The following is a 14,655-nucleotide window of genomic DNA, read 5'->3' on the forward strand; positions in this document are numbered from 1 at the left end:
TTTCTGAATTCTATACCCCTTCACACACTTCCACTGGTTAGCTAGCTAGATCTATTTCAGCGTTTTCACAATGGACAAATTATTAAAGCTAAAGGGAAGAAAACATGAAGATAATTACATCAATTACGACACTGCAAAAGAAAAGAGGAAAACGATTTCAAAAACCAGAATACGGTGAATACCTAATATATTCCAAATTCAACATCCCAATACTGTATGCGATATTATACCAACTTCATTCCCCTGGGTTCGAATACCTAATATATTCCAAATTCAACATCACTAGACATCATAATACTGTTTGAGAGATTATACTACCTTCATTCCCCTGGGTTCAGGGCAAATACTTAGGTGGGTTCATTTCCCCACCACGTGTCCCTACGGCCCACGTGAATGAAGTTGGTATAATCTCTCAAACAGTATTGTGATGTCTAGTGATGTTGAATTTGGAATATATTAGGTATTCGAACCCAGGGGAATGAAGTTGGTATAATATCGCATGCAGTATTGGGATGTTGAATTTGGAATGTATTAGGTATTCACCGTATTCTGGTTCAGTCCCCACCTGAAAAACTCAAGCCTCAATCTACGATTATCGGGCCAGTCTCGAGTGCGAAGATCCCACACGGATAACTCAGGACCAACATGAATAGCATCAGAATCAGAATCAGAAGCAGGTTCAGCAGTGCTCATCTTCTTTTGGGAACCGTGAAGCTTCGGGAGTTGGAGCAATTTCATCACCCTTTTCTGATTGGGAGACATCACCGATGTCAAATCGGCTAAATCTTTCCTTGGGTCTTCCTTGGTCAGAGATTTTGTCTTTGCAGATTGGGATTTCAAATCAAACTTCTGAGATTTCACTCCTCCCACAGCCATAATTGTAATATATAAAGATGTAATTACTAACAAAAAAAATTTACAAAAAAATGTAATAAAAAATAAACTGAAATAGCTAGCCCATACAAATGGCCCACACACCACATCAATCTTCAGTAACTTTGAATAACAAAACTCCGTACTCAAATCAAATCTATCCTACATTGATTAGGAGGGTAGTACCATGCATTAACTAGGACGGTAAATTTTTTTTTTTTTTTTACAGTAATTTCTTTTAGTTTGGGAGAAAGACCAATTTACATATCTTTCATTCAATTGGGTGAAAAGAAAGAGGCATTGGTAGATTTGACAGGAACTTAGCGTCTGACGCATTTTGATTTGGCCTTGTACTTTCAGAGAGAAGACTGGAAACCCCCGTTTTAATTTGACTGGAAACAACCCGAAACAGTATTATTTCTAGTACAAGAGCAATTCCACTATGCTTCATTTCTAGAAACATCAATACAAAAACACAATATTTCTCTACCTTGAGAGGTGTATGGCAGACAAGACCGGTAATATTTGAATTCTTCAATCCATAGATCTGGGAAGTTAAAATGGAGTTCACAGATCTCAAAACACGGACGAAAATCTTGACCCACACAAGAAGCAGAGGGATAGAAAAAGTTTGAAATTAAACCCTCTACTTCAACCTTCGTAATTATGCAAAATTAACAAGCAGGGTGAACAAAAAAAAATCATGGGTGAAGGGTTCTAAGAAAAAAGATACAGAGATCAAAGTTCAGAGAAAAGACTAATGTCACTCCACAAACAGCATAAAAGGGTCCTCTAATTCGATCTCAGCAATTTAACTGACAAAGATGGGCAGCGGAAATACTTATGATGCAAACTCTACCAACTCTTCCGCAGAATTCTAGAAAAAAAAAAAGAGCAAACCAGAGAAAGGCCAAACAACAGAAGATAACCAAAACGAGTCGTCAGTAGGGCTTAGCAGGGACAGAAGATTTAGAATTGAAAGTTGGAATCTGAGAAAGAAGACCCTCTAAAAAACCAAAAAAAAGCAAAGCAAAATTGTTCAGGTTTGAAAGTCAATTGAAACCAGAGAGCCAACCTCAAATTGAAGCCAAACAAAAAGAGAGATTAACAACAAAGAAAGACCAATCTACCATTTGCAGGAAAGGACGGAGAAAGAAGGAATCCTTTGAATTGTCCACAAAACATAGCAGTGAGTTTCTCTGAATCACTTCCATATTCAGGGATCTGTGAAATCTACATCAACCAGGATCAAGCCTCCAACACTGCACTCCCCCATCAAATCTTTCGACCCTCTGAAGAAACAGAGAGATGAAAAGAAGTTTGATATTCATGGCGGAAACTTGAAGCGCGGTTCTGGGAGACCAAGGATTTTCCGAGAATATTTATGCGGCTGTTGTTGCAGAAGACTGAGGAAGATAGATGCGGCTATGGTGCCCTGTTCTAGGTCAGAGAAAGAGAGAGAGGGGATTGGTCTAGGTCAGAGAAAAACAGAGAGAAACGTGGGTTATGTAAGACGTAAAACACGAAAAACTACCCCTTTTAGCAAAAAAATAAATACATGTAAATATAGTCGTCAGTTACTCATATGAGATAAAAGACGTGCCGCCAGTATATAATCATTCATCCAAAAGATTACTCTATCCTTGGACGACGTCGTCCTGCCTCTTTATTTTTACCGAACTCAAGATAAGAAACAGTAATCGGAACAAAGAAACTGAAATAGTTTTGAAACTTTCAGTGGGAAACCCTCTAGTTCAACCTTTGTTATTATATATGCAATTGTATGAGAATTATTGTTGGGCGACGGACTCTAAAAAGAGACAGAATTGCTAAGAAAAACAGAGGAAACAACTTAACATCACCCATTCACCCCAATCTTCAAATTTGACCACTCTAATTAACCCAGAATTGGCGAAAATAACAAACATGTAAACTTGAAGAAAGAAAAACAGCAAACCAAAGAAACCAAGAATTAGAGCCAAAAAGGGATTTTCAAACTGGACAAGAATAAATCATCGTCCTAGGAGGGGACGTTAAGGCCAAAAGATATTAAATTCATGGTTCAAGTCCTGGGCAGTACCCATCTGAAAACCAAAAACGGCAAACCAAATTTGCTCAGACTTCGAAATTCAATTGAAAACATAAACCAAATTCAAATTCAGATTCAGGGGCTGAAAACCAGGATCTCAACGAAATGATTAAACAGCCGAGAAATCACTATCTACCTTGTGTAAGGTACAGAGCAGGACAAGTGCTTTGAACGGAACAGTGATTTTTCCTGAATTCTATCCGTAGTTAACTATCTGGGAAATCCAAATCCAAACAGATCAAGACTCTGACAATCCACTCCAATATCATCAAACCTTTGTTCATCGTTCTCCAGAAACAGAGAGACGGACGAAAGTTTGATGATATTCATAACGAAAACTTAAGCAGCCGCGCTTCTGGGTGACCAAGGATTTTCCAGAAGGGGAGATATGGTGCTGTTCTGGGGTGCCAGAGGGAGCGAGAGAGAGAGAGCTTGGTCTTAGGTTGCAGAGAGATAGAAGATTGCGGCTCTGAACTAGTTGCTCTGATTTAGCAAGAAAGCCCGAAATATAAATTTAATCGAAAATTACTCGTTTGAGTAAATATGTGCACCACAGTGTTTTTTAATTAAAAATCTTCTTCAAACAATTAGCTTTATCCCGATTAACCACGTCACCATGACAATATTTCCTTTTACCAGCAGTTCCTTTTTTTTTTTTTTAACATATCTTCTGAAAATAAAGAGATTTATTTTCTACTATAAAAGATTAAAAGGTAAAAACCATTTTAGAATAAATCACTTCATATCAAAACTACTATTATTCACAGTGGTGTTCGCCTGGTAAGTTACTGACTAAAGATATACTACCTGGGCGCTACCAAATTCTTAATCCTATTTGTTGTGTTTTAAATGATTACTCGCAAGCGCACGAATCGATTGTAGTATAGTTAGTGCAAGCACGAGGTCGTTCCAACAAGGATTGAAACTCGAATTGATTCTAACTCAAATAACCAATTGAACACAAAAATAAAGAAACATTTGGGAAGATTGTGATGATTGAAATTATAACTAAACAACTAAGAATAGAAACAAAAGAATTGAGAGAAGGGTTTTTCTAGAAGGTTAACAAAATATCAGACTTGAATGCTAAGGGGGGTGTATTCATTTAAGAGTTTACAGGATTTTTTTGTATTTTAGAAGTCTATGGGTATTCAACTGAGATTTTAAACAGTCCTTAAAAATCTTGATGTATTCAATTAAGATTTAAAATTATCCATTCAAATCTGCTGATATTCAAAAGTATAAGGATTTTTAAGGATTTCATTAAATGCTGGATTTTAGAGGATTTTATAGTGTTTTTTATACATATCAAAACTCAAAAACAATCCAACCACTTCCCAAGAGATTTTGATGGATTCTTTTTCAGTCAAAAAATGAAGAAGCTCTTCACAAAAAAAAAAAAAAAAAAGCAAGTCTCAATAGGTGACACTCATCCATTTTGTCTTAGACCTATTTTCCCACTATCTTCCTCTGCCTCTACTCTCATCTAATAATTTTTTATTTTATTTTTATCACTATAGCTTTAGAAGCCTTAATCCTTCTAGCTAATTAAGCTCACTTTCAATGGTATTATTAAGATGATACATACACATATGATTCTTTTGTAAATTAGATATGAATAACATTTTGGCTAGTTAGTTTTCTCTTATTGTTCATATATCATTATACACAACATAAAGAATGGTAAATTGCCATACTTTCTTGTCATTGATATAGCATTATAGTTGGATCCATACATCCATTGCTTAATTAAAGAAGAAGAAGAAGAAGAAAAAATTAACCTACCAAAAACATCATAAGGATTTGTAAAATCTAAACAAATACTAGTTAATCAATCCATTAGAATCAATCAGAGTCCATGTAGAATTTAAAAAATCCGTGGATTAAGCAAATCCATGGATTATAAAAACTCAAACAAAGTCTTTTAAAATCTGAATTGAATACACCCCCCTAAGACTTTGAATCCACCACCTAGTACTTCTACTCTATTGCTAGCTGACAACCATTAAATTCCCTAGATTTTATGCTAATGATTCCCGTACATAAGCCTTATTGATCCCGGACATATGCCAAAGTTCTTCTAACTTATTAATTCCAACTTATTGATCCTGTATAGAACTCACGTAGCCAAACTATAATTCACTCCACTTAATGATCAAGTTCAAGCAAACATGTTCAACTCCATTAAGCAAAAGAGAACTAGGAAATCATGCAAACAAGAATATCGACTATGATCAAGCACTTGTATCCTTAATTCACAACTCTTTAATAACAAGATTGAATTATCTTTTGGCACCCTAGAAAACATCATCTCTTTGATCAAGCATCATGTTCTCCAACCAAATAACTCATAAACAAAACCTAGGTCTTATTGATCCCGAGCAGAGATTTTGAATAAAAGTTCTATTGAAACGGTGATTAAGAGTTTAACATAGAAATCAGAAATTCAATAGTAAACCAACTAAACAAATAGAATAGTCATACTAGAGGCTTCATCTCAGCCCTAGCTTAGAACTTTAGCAAAAAGAAACGATAAAAATAACTAAGAAAAACATAGTAAAGGAGGAATAATGATGGAGGTGACTCCTCTTGCTCTTGTTGCGTCCTAATCTGCTCTCCAGGCCTCCTCTTGTCTCTAGACGTCCTCCTTTTCTGCCTTGTATGTCTCTTTTTAATTCCTACTTGACTTGGGCTTCTTAAGTCTTCTAGTCCAACTTGGAATAGATTTCTTATCTCTAAAGAAACACAAGGTTATTATAGTCAACGCAAGAAATTACTCCAATTATGTCAGATACGTTCAGTCTTGTTCCATTCGAGTGCTAAGATCAACGGACTTGGGCCTCACAAGTCAGATTCCGAAAAGATATGCAAAATTCGTCAGAATCTGCCTTCCCGAACTAGGTTCACTTAAATCATCATAACTTCCTCCAGAAGAATGTGAATTCACTTCCGTAAAATTCATCAGAAAGCTAACATCCGTATCTTTCCAATGGTATATGGCTCGCCTGCTAATTCCTTGTGAGAAGGTACAGTTTAATCCTCAAAATTGACGCACAGCAGAGACAATTCTGGACGCTCAGGATAGCAAGCACCCTTTCAATCCTGCGTTTGACTTTAAGCTCCAAATCATTCTTTTCTCCAATTTAACCTACAAAACACAAAGACAAAGTAAATGACTCAAAGATGACAAGTTCTAAACCTAGAATCCTACAATTAGAATCCTACATTTAAGTGATAGTACTAGTAATCCTACCTCGACGCTACCAAATTCCTAATCCTAATTGAATCGAGATTCAAGTTGTTTTTATGACAGATTGAGATTCAAGTTGTTGTGCATTATATATAACGGATTCCTTTATTGAATATTGAATGGAGGTTGATAGCCAAAGCTTGATATTTCTGTAGAGCAAGAGAGGATGGTTACTAATGAGTATAGTTGTTGGCAGACACCACCTCTAGATATCATGGAGAACATTCTACAACGTGTCAATTTAGGAGATCGAATACGGTTAAGAAACTCTTGCAAGCATTGGAAGTCAATTGTTATGCGAAGAGACATCCCCGGGGCTCCGCATGAACTCCCATGGTTACTGCTGCCTCAAGCCCCCAAATGCAGCAACAAGTGCTTGAGCTTTGCCAGCCTCACTGAGAGGAAAAAAGTCAAGTTAAAGCTTCCTAAGGAAGTTCGAGGAAGCTGGATTTTTGGGTCTTCTAAAGGTTGGTTGATCATGGTCAAGGAAAAAGGATTACAGTCTACGATGTGTCTACTTAACCCAATTTCAGGAGCCCTACACAAACTTCCGCCGTTGAGGACAATTCCATCTTTCAAAAAGATTGTAAAAATGAGGCAGTGGAAACGTTTTGGTGCCAACTCTTTCCTTTTTAATGTTTCATTACTTACTTCTCATGATCTTAATTCTTCAGGCCATTTTACGGTAGCCATAATCTTTGAGGATTTTAAGGACCAAAAGACATTAGGTTTATGCAAAATTGGAGACCTAACATGGAGTGTCTTCCAGGTATTTAATAACAACGACCGCCTTGAGCTTGTGGATATACTGTTTTCTCGAGGCATTCTGTATGCTTTAGTCAGTAGTCAAAAGGATGGCTTGGTAGCAGCTACTCGTGTTTTAAACTTTGCAGATCATGGAGTGAAGTTGAAATTGATTCACAACAAGCATGAACACAGGAATGTGATAATTGATGATTTTAATAGTGACTATCCGAGAGTTTCCAATGCAAACTATCGATCAATATTGCTAGAATCCACCAGCAATGAAGTCTTGGTAATCCATCAAATGGTAGATTATGTTTTGTGCAGAGAAGGTGCTGGTGATTTCAATGACATTGAAGAAGACGACGGCAATATTATTGTGGATAATCAGGAAGGCGTTGATCAAGATAATGATGGTGATGAAGGCAATCATGAGAATGATCATGAGGAAGGCAACTTGGAAGCTGATGATCAAGATGGAGGAGAAATTGATGATGTTGAATATGTTATTGATGAAGACGCGCCCGGCTTTAATCCACATGTCACAACAAGGAGTTTTAGAGTATACAAGATTGATCCAAATAATAACAATTTGCTTCCAGTGCAGAACTTGGGGAACCAAGTGTTCTTTTTGGGAAATGGTGGTGGTTCTGTCTCTCTTCCGGCTGGTAATTTCCCAGAAGTAAAAAGGAATTGTATTTATTTTGCAACAAATTTTGTATGGAATGAGGAATTGACTCCTAAAACATATAGGTCTCGTGAGATCGGCATATTCTACTTTGATGGTGAAAGAATTATACGGCCTTTTTCGAGTGTCAAAATATCATTGTCGTATCAAGGCACATGGTTCACTCCAAGTTTATAGTAGATATACTGAACGAATATTTCTTACAAAAAAAATTGGATGCTTGTCAATTGTTGTAAGTCATGACTCCCACAGTTGGTGGTACCTTCAGTTCCTTTTTCTTCATAATACTTCAGCCAGTGTGAGTGATGATATTTCATCTACGAGCCTAAAAACATGCTCCGTGGTATATCCATATAAAGTAGACCAGTTCTACTTAGAGGTAAACCAACACCATTGATAGAAATTATTAAACGGTTAACGGTTTTATAAAAACAGCATGACTCCGCTTGAAGTTTTTTCACATATGGCCAGAGGAGAGAGATGTAGGCAACTAGATATTACACTTTAGCACTTAGTTTGAGAAATATTGTACTACTTTTAACGAGAATTTCATTGCTATAATGCTTAATTACATGAAGATACATGCAAGTGAGTAAGTTTTTTTTTTTTTTTTTTTTTTTAGAATAATGCATGTGAGTAAGTTAGAACAATGAATTAGGAAAGGGCATCTGATTAGATTAGAGTTTTCAATACGGGTTTTGAAGGCCATACCCAGGGGTGAGGGTATGGATATATTCTAGGGAACTCATAGTTAGCGCCGTTGGCAGGCATGCACTTTGATTTTCTCCATAGTACCAACCCTCGAAAACAGTGGAGAAAGGATCCCAAAAACGGCAGCGCACATCACAAAACCAACATCCTCTCTCAGACCGAAACACCAGAGGGAGCGCCGGCAGTGTTCTGCCGGGAGAGAGTTCACGCTCGTATTTTTTTTTTGGACTTCGAGAGTGGGACGCGTTCTAAAGAAGGGAGAGAAATTTTCTATCTTCTAAAGCCGCGCTCATGGGATGTGAGCACTAGGGGATTGGGTGATCCATTGCATTCCTCACTACTGTGGAGAATGCTAGATGTGTCATACACTTATGCCCCAAAATAGAGCTTACTTTGTGCTATCTGTGTCACATGAAAGAATCTATTAAAAAGCTAACTATGTAAGCTACTGATCATTCTCATCATAATTCAGAGATTCTGAATAGAGCAATTTGCAACTGAAAACCGGTGCATCCTGAGGAGAATTTGATCTGCAACGAAATCCTTTCCGCTGGTTGTCAATGGAGTCGCAGAAATTAATCTTTTGAGCATATATTTAAACATCCTTTCACCTTCTTTATTGATTTATTCTGAGCTCTTTACACTCTAAAGAAGCAGCAGTAAACAGATATAGGAAACAACATTTGCATAGGCTGAAGCACAGTGGAAAAAATAAATTCATCATCATCATTAAGCAGATGAATTAATCTAGCTCTCAGCTTTCAACATTACAAGCATCTACAAGAATGCTCTTCATATGATCCATTAAGTCCAACATTTGTTCCCCAGAATGCAAAAGTGTGTTTATCCCACCTTCATAAAAAGTATATAACAGAATATTATTCCAGGATAACCAAAGTTTCCTCATAGACATGGAAACATCAAATTTGAACTTTTGAAGTAGCATTGACAACAATAAGCCATTATTGTGACATAATCGGAATCTAGTTAACCATAAGTTGTGAATTACAAGATTCCAATTAGATTTACCATACAAACCCTAATGGCATTTCAAAACAGACCTCTATAAGATGACATATTGTCCAGAGGTCCTTCTCTGCAGGCGGCCGCACCAGAACCCAGTCACCATCCTCCATTGCACACAAAAAACGAAAAGGGTCCAACAGAAACAAGAAGAAGAACCCCAAAAGCTTAAAAAGCTTGCAACTTTCAGCGACACAAATGAGCTGTTAGTCGGTGAAGTAGTGAAAGAGTGTGAATGAGAGTGAGACAGAGAAATTAAGGGTTGTGGGGTTTTTGGGTTTGGTGAGTAGTGAGTATTGAGGAGTAGAGGTGAGATGGGTTCTGTCTGGTGAAGCAAAGTAAAGGGTCCCATGAAAACCAGTCATATGTGGGTGGCAGGTTTGAAAAGTTGAAGTTCTTTTTTATCTTCTATGCTTATTTTGTACTGCATGCAAGGCATGCATTAGCTGGCTAGCAGCAGCACTGGTTCAACCAAATCACAATACCTGATTAATTTTAAGCCTTATTAGCCAAACTTTTTAGTTATCTGATCGAGACTTGAACCTAAATTAGGATGGGATGAGGAAATAGCTTATTGTGAGTCAAAATGATTTAATAACTGAAATATGACCTTTAGAAGTCAAACGAATCAAACAACTGAAGCATGCAGACTGGCAATTAACAAAAAGCTCACTTATTTGTCACTTGCTCGTTTGCGCAACATGTTTGGCAATGGCTAGCATGCTGTTTTGGGACTTTCTTACCGACTAGTGGCACTATTGGTGGGTTATTTACCTCCATTATTGGCAAGTCTTTCTCTCCCCAACTAAAAAATATTTGGCTTGCTAGTTGTCTCTATGCTCTTATGGCTATATGGAAAGCTCGCAATAAGCTTAGATTTGAGGACAAGCGCCCTTCCCTCATGCGAATTTTCAGCTCTCTCAAGGCTTGGCTTCGCTTTGCTGCTCCTTACATGCCAGGTTATTCGAATGGTTTGGTTGACACTCAGTTGTTGGTTGGGTTGGGTATTCAGCCTATTCCTAAAAATCGAGTAGCGCCGCGGTTAGTTCTCTAGCACCCTCCAATTTTTCCTTGGATTAAGTTGAATACTGATGGTCTTGCAAAGGGTAATCCAGGACCTGCAGCTTGTGGTGGTGTGTTTCGTGACACCCATGGTCATTACATTGGCGGTTACTGTCAAGGATTGGGACATAAATCTGCCTTCTACGCGGAGCTTATGGGTGTGATCATTGGGATTGAATATGCCTTCCAGTATGGTTGGCGATGCCTCTGGCTTGAATGTGATTCGACTAGTGTAATTGCATGCATCAAATCCTCATCTTTTGTTCCACCTTGGCCGCTTCGAATTGCATGGCTTACTTGCTTAGCACGTATTAGAGCAATGACCTTTCATTGTTCCCATTGTTTGGCTCCAGTTTTTCTTGAGCTGGTCAACAGTCTCTTTTCTGCGCGGGCGTGCCAGCACCGTTTGGGTGCGGTCGTCGGGGGTGTCCCTTGACCTGACTTCTATCAAGCGATTGTAGACGAGGAGAGCACCAACCTCGTCGTGGGATTCTTTATGCCTCGTGGCGAGGACTTTTGTTGAGCTTCTTGAAAATCACAATCGATACTCGATGTTGTAGATCGAGCAGAGCGAGAACCATTGGGAAGTAGAGAGAACTTGCTAAAGCGTGACTTTAGCTTGGCTGGGTTGCTAGGGCGTTACCCTTGCTTGGCTGGTTCTGTAACCGTTGTGGTCGCGGCACTACCGTCGGCTCCCGAGGAGACTAGGACCGAAGCACGTTGACAGAGGGTTTGGTGGCACTGAAAGTCGGCTTCTGAGAAGACTAGGACTAGGAGTGTGATCACCTATAAGAGAAAGAGAAGGAAAGGAGTTGCTCTTAGAGAGGTTTGCTCTAGCTAGAGAGAACTTAGATCATCTTAGAGATGTTTTGATGTATGAATGAGTGAATTGTTCTATGTTGTAGCCTCTATTTATAGGCTACCAAGCAACACTATTTGGCCTTAAACAACTCATAATGGGTTAGGTTTTAGCACTTAAACATTAATGGAATGTTAGGTTTGAATACTTAAACACTTAATGGAATTTGTTAGGTTTAAGTCATTTTCTGCTCCCTTATCCCTCAATTTTTATCTCCACTAAGAACTCAGATTCAACCTTCGATTTCTTCATATGAAATGATCCACCATGAATGTAGATTATTGTGGTAAAATTTCAGAATTTATTTCCATGTGGTTGGGCCGGAAATGCTGCTGGACCTCTTACAGGTCCAGTTTCCAAGTTTTGCTTCTGCAGAAAATTGGACTGTTTGTTTGAAGGTTTTCCACTCAAAACTAGCTCTGGCACTCTTCATAAGAAATGATTCTTGGGCTGTCTAGAATGGATCTGCAGAGTTTCAGCTCATTTCGAGTTCATTTGGTCAGTCTGCCAACCCTCCTTCCTTGTTTAGCTCGGTTTCTCCTAACCGAAGTAGGAAAATGTGCTATAGTTGACTTTTCATTTCCATGTTTGGTAGGCCTTATTTAGCCTCTTAATAATATATTTTTGAACTTATCGAAAATATATATGTGAGCCACTGATATTGGCTCAATTTCTCCAAGACACGCTTTGTCAAACCAAAATGCTCATTTTGGGTCCAAACACCCATATTCTTCGGGAAGGAAATACGGTGGCTGATAGAATGACAAACATGGGCTTACTTTCTCCATCCCTTGTATGGCATGTTTCTCCTCCGCCTAATATATCTCCTTATCTTCGTATGGATGATCTGGGATTCCCTTACCTTCGCCATGTTTAACTCTCTTTCTTGCATCGGTTGGTGTTGGGCTTGTTTTAACAGTTGGAAGTTGGGAAAATTTGAGGTTCTGCTTCAATTTTTTCACTTCCTTTTGTCTTTCTTTCTAGCTTTTGGGGTAAGGTTTATGTCCCCCCCTTCTTTAGGTTGTATTTTCTTTTTCTGTTATTAATAAAATATTAATAGGGGGACGGGCGGTGGGTTCCCAGAGTGTGGCAAACCCCTCTCCTTCGGGATTGAGGGTGGGACTTGTTCCCTACATCGTTTGCCTCCGAAGAACTAATATCGCCTAATCCTTTATTCAAAAAAAAAAAAAAAAAAAACAAAAAGCAAGTATAGGGATATCCAATATTCCTAATTTCAAAATAATTTAATTTTTTTAGAGCATATTCACAACTTTTTAGCATATGCTGATTGCTGCATATCTTTATGGTTCATTTCTAGCTTGTAACTTTTAGAACCTGAATACAACTTTCAAATATATACATATTTAGATTAACAAAAACACTTTAAGCTCTAGGAGACTTAATTTGAAGATAATGCAGATGTACCCTAACCGGAATTGTAGCCACTGTCCTAGTTCCACCTCATTTGACATTAATCACTGCAACATCATAGAAACCTCCAATATATGGTGTGAAACAAGAAATGCACATCAACTAAGACAATGGAATATTCCGTGAGAATACAACTACATGACACAACTCAAACGAAGATTGTGGAGGAATAAAAGTAAATCTTTATTTAATGTGAAACTGCAGCACTATTGATAAAGTAAGTTGTCTCACAGAATTCGATGAAAGATACTGATAGACTGGATACGTAAAGCATCAGCAAGAAAGAACTGCAGAAGTGGGAAAATTACGGAGAGAATACCATAACATTACAGAATACAGAGACGTCTCTCGATCATTCCCATTCCGTGTACCTAAATAGATAAAACCAAGAATGGAATGGAAAAGGTACCAGAAATAATATATAAGCCCTTGGCTGGTAGACAGGTAAAAAAGAAAATTACCGTCCAACTCGTTCATGTGATGCTGTTGCACGTATTGAAATTTTCTCATTTGTTTTAATTCCTTAAAGAGTTCGATCTGGAGGAAGATAGCTAACATTAGCTCGTCAAGCTTAGCTTAGAAATAGTATATATACATCATTTGTAACCAACTAAATTCAATCAATGAAAAATCACAATTTTCTCATGCCAAAAATCTGTCTTTTAATGTGGTGGAATTATATTGGACTATTGATAGGTCAGGTTTGACTTGAACTCGAAAAGATGAAGTTTGAGGTTTTAGGGTCCTGTCTGTATATCAGGTTGCTAAGAGCTTTTCGTGAAAAACATGGTTCATTGAGTTAAAAAAAAGTATGATGCTATTGTTTTGACCTTTGTGCTGGGTGCTGACCAGGTTTTGATCAAATTAAGGAAACTCAAAAGAAGTAGCCTAACCCTATAAATAAGCCTGGGACACCATCAAAATCCTAATAAGCCTAGGAAGTTTTTTTCCCAAGTTCGATCTAATCGGCTAATCCTACTCGGACACCATTCCTAATCAAAGAGGGATATTTGGATCTATTTTCACCTTGATATATTATATAATATTCTTTATAAAACCAGGCCATTGGCAATCTCTCCAAGTCAAGACTGAAAGCAGGTCGATCGCCGTTTTACTTCTTTGTAACGTTTCTAAAGAAGTAGGGTTCATAGTAGCTCGATTTCTGCCGAAAAGGAGATCGATGATGATCGAGTCTCTATTCGCTTGCTTCAATCCTCGATGCAATACGAGCAAGCTTAGGCTGCTAAAGAGAAAAAAACTCCCAAAGAAATTAGAGAGAGAGCAGAAGGAGAATGAAGATGATAAGTACAGAAACCAAACCAGTTCTAATGAATGTACCTCTTGGCAGCCACCGCCTCCTGACATCATGGAGCAAGTTCTGCCGCGTGTCAGAGTAAGTGATCAAATAAGGCTAAGCATTGCCTGCAAGTCTTGGATGTCAATCGTTATGCGTAGAGACATCCGCAGTGCTTCTCATGAATTCCCATGGTTACTACTCCCTCAAACCCCACATTGCAGCAACAAGTACGTAAGCTTTGCCAGCGTGTCAGAGGGGAGAGTTGTCAAGTTGAAGCTACCTAAGCAAGTTCGTGGATGGTGGATTTATGGGTCTTCTAAAGGTTGGTTGATCATGATCAAGGAAAGAGGTCTAAATTCCAAGATGTGTCTACTTAACCCAATTTCAGGAGCCCTACTCCAACTTCCACCCTTGAGAACACTTCCTTTTCTGAAAGATTTTGTGAAAACCGAGGACTGGAAACTTTTTGGTGCCAATGTATTCGACTTAAGGATTGCACTATCAACCTCTGATGGAATTGCTTTAGATTCAAAGCGTTGTACGGTAGCAGCAGTTTTTAATGATAAGTCGAAATTGAGTTTGTGCAGACCTGGAGACAGAACATGGAGTGACTTTCAAGTATTAGATA

General features: G+C 38.1%; 1 long non-coding RNA gene across 1 annotated transcript; it reads right to left on the reverse strand.

Moving 5' to 3' along the window:
* Positions 1–874: 874 nt before the first annotated feature.
* On the reverse strand, positions 875–2,433 carry LOC133741420 (uncharacterized). The gene is made up of 2 exons (XR_009861908.1): positions 1,364–2,433; positions 875–1,265 (listed from the first exon to the last, which is right to left on the reverse strand). It is a non-coding gene; the product is annotated as an uncharacterized LOC133741420 (long non-coding RNA).
* Positions 2,434–14,655: the final 12,222 nt, after the last annotated feature.

Source organism: Rosa rugosa, chromosome 3 (assembly GCF_958449725.1).
Source record: "Rosa rugosa chromosome 3, drRosRugo1.1, whole genome shotgun sequence".
Taxonomy (NCBI): domain Eukaryota; kingdom Viridiplantae; phylum Streptophyta; class Magnoliopsida; order Rosales; family Rosaceae; genus Rosa; species Rosa rugosa.